Source organism: Rosa rugosa, chromosome 7 (assembly GCF_958449725.1).
Source record: "Rosa rugosa chromosome 7, drRosRugo1.1, whole genome shotgun sequence".
NCBI lineage: Eukaryota > Viridiplantae > Streptophyta > Magnoliopsida > Rosales > Rosaceae > Rosa > Rosa rugosa.
In genome coordinates, this window is record NC_084826.1 from 18,785,431 (window position 1) to 18,794,178 (window position 8,748).

General features: G+C 39.9%; 1 long non-coding RNA gene across 2 annotated transcripts; it reads right to left on the reverse strand.

Moving 5' to 3' along the window:
- Positions 1–415: 415 nt before the first annotated feature.
- On the reverse strand, positions 416–4,408 carry LOC133723468 (uncharacterized). 2 transcript variants are annotated; one of them, XR_009853059.1, is made up of 6 exons: positions 4,061–4,408; positions 3,761–3,842; positions 3,358–3,479; positions 2,725–2,810; positions 798–893; positions 416–629 (listed from the first exon to the last, which is right to left on the reverse strand). It is a non-coding gene; the product is annotated as an uncharacterized LOC133723468 (long non-coding RNA). The 2 variants fall into 2 exon arrangements; XR_009853058.1 differs by lacking the exons at positions 416–629; positions 798–893; positions 2,725–2,810 and adding an exon at positions 2,888–3,131.
- Positions 4,409–8,748: the final 4,340 nt, after the last annotated feature.

Here is an 8,748-nt window from a genome sequence, read left to right on the forward strand (position 1 = left end):
ACACGACAAAAACGTCCTTAAAACTCAAAAAAACGTCATGTAAAGTTTATTAGGACACATTTAAAGTGTCCTTAAATCTTCAAAAAAATGTCCTCAAATATTTACTAGGACATTTTGAAAATGTCCTCTTAGCTAAAAAATATGTCATTGTACATATTTGAGGACTAGCATAAGATGTCTTTATAAGGCAAAAAAAATGTCATATATATTACATACGAGGACACGCAATGTGTGTCCTTAAATTCAAAAAAAAAATGTCATTGTAGACATTATAGAATTTAAAAAAAAAGGGCAAATAAATGTCCTCTATTAATTATTAGGACGCACTATTTTTGTCATGGAGATTCCCAGCAATGTGTACAGATTATCCCAAACCTCATGGCATCCAAAATACACATTACCAACCACGAGTCTTGGTGAGATCATATTACATGTACTTCTAGTGCTTTCAAAAACCTAGTTGATCTAAAACTTTACATGGGCATGCACAAAAACTCAGCTTAATATATACTTTGCAAAATATACTAACCAAACTATTCTACATCATCTTGGAGTAATGTTTCAACAAGGTCAGCCCACTCGACTCGAACATCATCTATCTCTTCTTGATTGTAACTTTGGTTGTTGAACTGCAACAATCAATATAAAGCAATAAATTTCCTTTTATTCTTTGTTTCCACAAGTAATACCAGCAAAGCATGTATAATAGTCTTGTTATTTTTACCAAAACCAACATAGAAACAATATTTAATTGCAATAGTAATTATGCTAGCTAGTCTGATCATTTAAGAGCTAACCTTGCTTCTAGTTAATATGGTTGGATCTTCAATGATTGCTTTCATGAACTTCATTACATAATATTCACATTCCACTTTTCCAGCTTGAGTAGGACACTACAAAGTTCAGTTAAGTAAATTGTAATAAGTAAGCATATCACTATATGAGATAGAGATAGACATATAGATGGAATACCAAAAAGAAGGCAGATCATTTTTTTTTCTCTCCTAATAATGAGTTAAAGATAGACATGCAGAGAGATGGTGATCAGTCATTGGATTGGGCTGCTTTATAACACAATCACCGGGGTGTGACAAATCATCAGAATAAAAGGCCCTACTCCTAATCACAAACAAGTAAGATAAATATCATTTCAAAAAGAAGATTCTCTTATAAGGTGTGTGTACTTGTATAAACACTTTCCAAACATCATTAATGGAACATCTCCTGTCAAATGATCATTCCACATATAAGCAACAAAATATATAAATCAATTATATAACATGGTCCGTGCATATTTTGGCATTTATTATCCATCTCACATTTGCATTTGCTAACAATAACAGTGATAGATTCAACAGTCAGGTGCTACAACAACACATCTAAAACTGAAAGAAACAAACAATCTAAGACAAGTAATGAATCTTAGAACATGTCATCCCCAACCTCATACTCGGGTAATCTTCTATCCATTTTGATCCAAGCTCTATCCATTCTAAGACAAGTAATGAACAGACTAATTATTAGTAATAACAAGACCAACTCTAACACTTAGTAGTAAGGGGACCAGTATATGCTGTGGAGTTATAACTATTTTATTCTTTCATTTGACCAAGTTTTGAATGATTATAATTAATCTATTAATACATATATGTGAGAAAACAACATATATGAAATGTGATACCAATTTTTCACACCCCAAACCTGGGGGTGTGAGACTTAAGGGGTTCTCAAGTAAGAGAAATTTAGAAAAAGACCAAATTTGACACAATTAAAGTGTAACCTTAAGGCAGCAACAGTTCAGCTTTGGGGATTTTTGAAAAATTCATTTGTGCAGCAATGAACGTGAAATTTTCCAGAATGAAAGCTGACCTAACAAGGTACAACATACTAAAATTTCAAGCAAATTGGAGTTCGGGAAGTAAGGGAAAAGATGGATGCAAATAGACTGAACTGTCAGTCTTTAGGAAAATATTGCAGCAGCAAAGTCAACTTAGAAAATCCACCAAAAATTCATTTTAAGACCAATTGACAAGAAATAAATTTTGAAACAATTATTGGAATGTCTAGTTCTTAATATATAAAGACCAGAGGATAAATGATTCAAATAGAAGTTCAAATCTCAGCAGAAAGTCAGAGGGTAAACTAAAAATTCTGGAACTTTGCCAAAAGCAGACCAGACTTAAAAGAAAAATCACTGAAGATTCATTATACATCGGAATAAGATGAAACTTTCTAGATCATTTTTTAACTAGAAGAACAGAAACATATCAAAATTTCATGACATTTGGAGATCAGTAAGTAGGTCAACACAAGGCTCAAAGTTAACAGATCAGCAGCTTTCTCAGAAAATTCAGCAAAGCTGTTTTAACCACAATATGAAGTTTTGATTTTAAAGTTGGTTTGTTTTAAGAGTAAACAAGAGAGGCACAACAAAAAGAACTAGCTTACAAGCCAAAAGAATAGCTACTACATTGGAGAGTAAACAAGGGGATACAAAGAGGATACAAGAAGCATTACAACCCCATTTGGCTTTTCATATCCCAGGTAGTAACTAAACTAAACCAGCTACAATCTGGTTAGATGCATAAGTACATTGAAATTCAAGTAAGGCAAAAATAAGGGATGAAATATCAACTATGTACAATCATATATCAAATTCCTCTAATATTAAAGCCTATAAGCCAATCAGGTAAACTGTATATATAGTATATTGAATTAGCATACCTTTCCAATCCAATCAAAGTTTGCTCCAGAAAATTTTATGGAAAGATTCTCGTAATCTAAATCAAGCGTCTCTCAATGCCACCGACCTGCTATCATAAGCAGCAATACTAATCATAATCTTACTATATGACATTCAAGAACAATAAGGCCATAAACAAGCGTGCATAACTTATCTATTTACAAAAATAATTGTAAAATTTACATGTATGGAGGAAGTTACAAGAATTTATCTTTCACAAATAGTTACTTTCTTTTTTGGGCAAAAGCAACTCAAAACCTTCTCTATAATGTCATGTGTTCTGAAAACTTGATGAGTCAACGTAGTTACACGTTGCAATTAATCAACAAAAGACTTGCTTCCTCTCTTCTTTATTTTTGGCCAAAAGCTAGCTCAAATTTTCAGTATCCTAGCATGAAATTTTGACTTAAAAACACAACAAGACCTGAGAGTGCATTCTTATTTCCCATATTTCATGAACCCTACTTCTTTAGTCATATACAACGAAGTAGTTGGGACATTCATAGAGAAAAAAAAAAAAAAAACAAATCCCATACACCATAAGAAATATAAGAGCCAGCAGCTTAGCCAGGCTTACAGCAATAAAAAGAAAAGCATGAAGAAAACACTCCTACCTCTTTCAACATACTATTTGGGCCGTCTCGCAGGAGATGCACAGTACATAAAATGAAAGCGTCTTCCTGAGTATGTATCTGCAATCTGATTTTACACCTCAATCAAATTCCAAAAAAGGAACCTATGTAACAAAATAACAAAATTCATACCTTACACAAAACTCCATGCTGAATATGTCTACTTTAAATCAAAGAACCCCATTAGAACTGCACAAAATAACAAATCCCTAAACTCTATTCCATAAGATTGATATCTTATGACTAACATTGAAACTGAAATATTGTCCCAGAAGCAGTGAAATTTAACGCGATGATTGTAATTTTCTAAATGGATCATCTTAGAATAGAAGAAAAAAAGAACATGTCTTTAGCTGCCATATATCCATGAGAAGAGAAGACTTACCAAGACGCAAGTTCAAAATTGATCTCACAAACTATTTCATCTTTCTAAGCGTGTTCACCAATTCTCAAGAATCAAGTCATCTCTAGATATTAATTGCAGAGTCAATATCAGCTCCCAAACAAACAGAACAGTAATGAAATATAACAAAACCTAAAATGAAGATGGAGAAAAGTAAAGACGAACTCAAAATACCCAATCCAAATCATGAATAAATCCAAGAGATAAACAACCCAGAAAGGGATTCAAAGCAATTACTTATATAAAAATAAATAAAAAAGAGAGAAACTGGGAACTCGATACCTTGCGAGAACTTTGCGTACTCAAAGCGGAGGTAACCCGGAGGCTTGGCAATAGCAGAACCACTTAAGAACAGCGGAAGAAGGACTATGAAAAAGATGACGACATCAGTGATGGATGGATAATGGGTGTTCGAATGATCAGAGAGGAACACAAGTTTTTTCTTTTCTGCCCACAAATATGAATATTAGGTTTGATAGAGTGAATAGGATTAGAGGGAAAGTGAATTTGGTATATTGCCATATGGGTACAAATCTCGAGTGTTGCAGAGAGAAGATCTGGGGATACTCAAAAATTGTAGAGGGAAACTTTTGATGAACAGGGAAGATTTGGCGCTGGTAGAGGTTTTTGTTTTTTGGGGATAGAAGTAAAAAGTCTTCAAATTTCCCAATTCTTTTGGATCTGTAGGGGAATCGAACTCTAGTCCTCAAGCCCAGTGTAGTGTCAGCGTGTTTTGCTCATTTTAAATGTTATAAGACAATCACTACTTTGTCCTTGTACATGTATAAGGACGTTGATTTTGGTTCAAGGAGAGAGGGCCTTTGCTTTAATTAAAAGGCAAACAGCCTATCATGTCATAGTAGATATATAAAGACAGTTTTTAAATTAAGTGTCCTTGTAAAAATTAAGTGGGTGTCCCGAATTAAGATTTCTGTAGTAGTGAGTAGGTCAAAATTCATACTCTCTCTCTTGAAAAACAATGATTTGTCAAAAGTACCAATCAAACCAGAGGAAACTTTGCCTTACACCTTGTTAAATAGTTAGTCCACCGTCCTTGGCTACTGGTTCACATTCTTCCTCATCGACCGAATCAGCCAGTTCCCGATCCAACTCGGCGGCTTCCTCTTCATGTCAATCTTCATAGCCATTCTCGGATTCCAATACGAGAATCTCAGGTCCGTGTTCTCGCTCGACCCGACCGTCTATCCGGCGCCCTTTACCAGGAAAGGACCCAGTCCAAGTTGTCCAGCAAGGCTTCGTCAATGAATACTTAGCTGGGGTGGTCTTTTTGGCGGGTCTTGGGCGATGCCAAAGCTGTTATGGCCGAGAACACTCAGATATTCAGAATTGGATCAATTTCATATACCCACAAGTCAAATTGATTAATTTTTCTACCAAATTGATTTTCATCTCAAGGAGGAACTCTTTGAATTTAAATCATCACTTTTATTTTTCATCGAATAAAGAACGATCATCAATAAAAGTGATCAAATAAATGTTTCCTCCATGAGTTGAAATTCCCCTAAATTCACACTATATGAATTAACTCCAAAAGCTCGGTAATCATGTCAACATTTTTGTGAGGCCCTCTAGTAATTTTGCTTTATTGCAGGTCTAACATTTTAACATCTTTTTGCACTAAAGGAATTAAACTCAAGCTTCATGATTCCACATATCTACTATTGAAATGACAACGTGCATGCCAAAAATTCAAAGAAGAGAGTATATAAATTGAAGTAAATGTTTTGTTATTATTTTCAACATTAAATTTGAACATGCCATCACAGACATGACATTTTCGTACAAATACACCTTTTTTTATATATTGGTCAAATCCCATAATCTGTTAAAAACCAGCCTTCTTATGAAGAAAAGTAGATTGTCGTTGTAGACATTCCTATTAGCACCAGAATCTGCCCATCATCCTTTAATACTTTGAACCATGTTTATATTAGTTATCATTGCCACATATAATTCTTCAGTAATATGATCTTGATCAAGGAATAGCCTCACGTTTTCAAAAATTGCAATTTCGAGCAACATGCTCGCTTTTACCACAAACATAACAACATGTATATTGTTGCTTATTTTCTGAAGGAGAATATTGGTTCTTATTTACATAGCATGGTTTTCCTTTATTTTGTTAGTGAGATTTACCTAATTCTTTCATATTTTTCTTCTTAGGCTGCATGTGATAATTTTTACGAAAATTCCCGTTAGGAAAATTATTATTGGAAGATACAAAATTTACTTTGCAGGTGTTATTATTGCTATATCTTTGAGATTATCATTTCTAATTGAGACACTTGTTTACAAATATGTTGTTAACATTAGTGACCGAGGGGGTCTCTAGTTAGCTTAAGTGAGCGAGAGAGAGAGAGAGAGAGAGAGAGAGATTGACACGAGATGTATAGTGGTTCGTCTCCGCCTTAGCGGGAGACTACGTCCACTTGAATGTTTAACTAGTATGTTGAGCCTTATGGCCCAAGGGGATTACAAAAGATGTAATGGGATGGATGAGTAAGTGGGAAGGAGTCTCCTTTTATAGGGGAAGGAGGCTCCCTCATTTACATTTTCTTAGATGTGGGACTCAAAGTCACTATTCTAGTCTAGAAAAGCATATTGTGGAGGCAACTTGGCAAGGCCGGAAAGGTGGCTTCCCGGCGACGGATTTGTGACTTCCGGATACCGTAGCGTAGCTTGAACATAGGGCTACAAGATGCAAGTAGCGGTTGGGCCTCACCATGGCTTGTGGGTGTCCCAAAGAGGGTGTTAATTATGCTTGGTGAGATAGCAAACTAGTCATGCTAGTAGGTATCTACAAGTCCCCGAAGTCCCCAAGTAAGAGGAGCTTCTTGGTTGGGGAGTTATACACATGATGTCACCAAGCATAAGTAAACGGGCGGTACGGAGCCCCTACAAGTCCCCGAACTCCTAAGCAAGAAGGGACTCGTTAACCTGCACAACAAAGACAAAAAATAGGCATATGTAGAATGCTTGTTGCATTGGGCAACAAATGTGAGTTCCACTGATATGCGTTGGCATATATGAACGTAATAGTGCGCATATGGTCGTGTGAGCAAATGAATTGCATATGATAAATGCGTGACGCGCGCAAGGAAACGAACGAGGTCGAGTTTGACGGGGTTATGCTCGTGAGATGCAAGTTGCATGAGCGCCGCGAAGGTATGCTTTTGTAACTCATGAACGATGACCGCGCGTATGGTTGTGTCTGTTTGGTTTTCGCTCGTATTAATGGAACGCGAAAAGAATTTGATTTGTCGCGGTCGGTAAACGACAAATGGTAGAAAAATTCAATGTTCCATTAACGTGTGGCGTGTCGAGTAGACATGAGCGTAAAGCTCGAGGATTGCCGGGAAGGCATGAGCGGGGAGCTCGTGGGTTGCCGGGAAGGTATGAGCGAAAGCTCAAGGGTTGCCTGGGAAGGCATGAGCGGAAGCTCAAGGGTTGCCGGGGAGGCATGAGCGGAAGCTCGTGGGTTGCCGGGAAGGCAAGAGCGGGAAGCTCGGGGTGCCGGGAAGGCATGAGCGGGAAGCTCGTGGGTTGCCTGGAAGGCAAGAGCGGGAAGCTCGTGAGCGGAAGCTCGGGGTGCCGGGAAGGCATGAGCGGGAAGCTCGTGGGTGCCGGGAAGGCATGAGCGAAAGCTCGGGGTGCCGGGAAGGCATGAGCGGAAGCTCGTGGTGCCGGGAAGGCATGAGCGGAAAGCTCGGGGTGCCGCGAAGGCATGAGCGGTAAGCTCGTGAGCGGAAGCTCGGGGTGCCGGGAAGGCATGAGCGGGAAGCTCGTGGGTGCCGGGAAGGCATGAGCGAAAGCTCGGGGTGCCGGGAAGGCATGAGCGGAAGCTCGGGGTGCCGGGAAGGCATGAGCGGGAAGCTCGTGAGCGGAAGCTCAAGGGTTGCCGGGAAGGCATGAGCGGAAGCTCGGGGTACCGGGAAGGCATGAGCGGTAAGCTCGTGAGCGGAAGCTCATGGTGCCGGGAATGCACGAGGGCGAAAGTCAGCGGTGCTGCTGAGGCACGAGGGCGAAAGCTCGGCTGTTGCCGCTGAGGCGAGAGCGCGAAAAGCTCGGCGGTGCCGCTGAGGCACGAGCGCAAAAAGCTCGGCGGTTGCCGCTGAGGCGAGAGCGCGAAAAGCTCGGCGGTGCCGCTGAGGCACGAGCGCGAAAAGCTCGGCGGTGAGAAAGCTCGGCGGTTGCCGCTGAGGCGAGAGCGTGAAAAGCTCGGCAGTGCGAAAGCTCGGCGGTTGCCGCTGAGGCGAGAGCGTGAAAGCTCGGCGGTGCCGCTGAGGCGTTAACGGGTAGCTCGAGGTGATGCCCTGAGGCATGAGCGTGACCGTTGCTAATTATGCTGGGTTGTATGTACAAGTCCCCGAAGTCCCCAGTCAAGGAGGGTGTTCTTGCGGGTTGATACCAAAGCGTAGCTTTGTGCCGTATATCAAGCATAATTAGTGCGAGTGCGTCGTCCATCTAGAATTGGTTGGAGCGAACGATTTTGCCCTTTCGGGTGGGCCCCTGCTAGGCCCTGCGAGGAGTCCCCCACTCCTGGCTATAGACCTCCGGATGGTCGGAAAATTGTTTGATGAGGGGAGCTGCGCGGAGCAGAGGGTGTTGGGTAGCGAGCCCAATCTTTGGTACCCAAGCGTCGGGGTTAACTGCCAGATCAATGGCTGCCGTGGGCTGTGTTAACTAGTCCCTTTATTATTTCTCGGAGGAGAAACTTGACTGCAATGCCGCGTAGCGGTCATTGTCATTATGAGGCGTTGCCTTACCGCTTGGCGGTTGGATTGAATGAAAAATGATAAACACATAGAGCAAGTAATAATATTTTGTAGGAGCGTCCCATGTTTATTTAATTTGGTTGCAATTAAATAGAAACATGGCATATGTGTATAGCATGTACTTGTGATGTGGATGCTAATAACATTGTAGATATGCTAAAGGATCATTGAGAT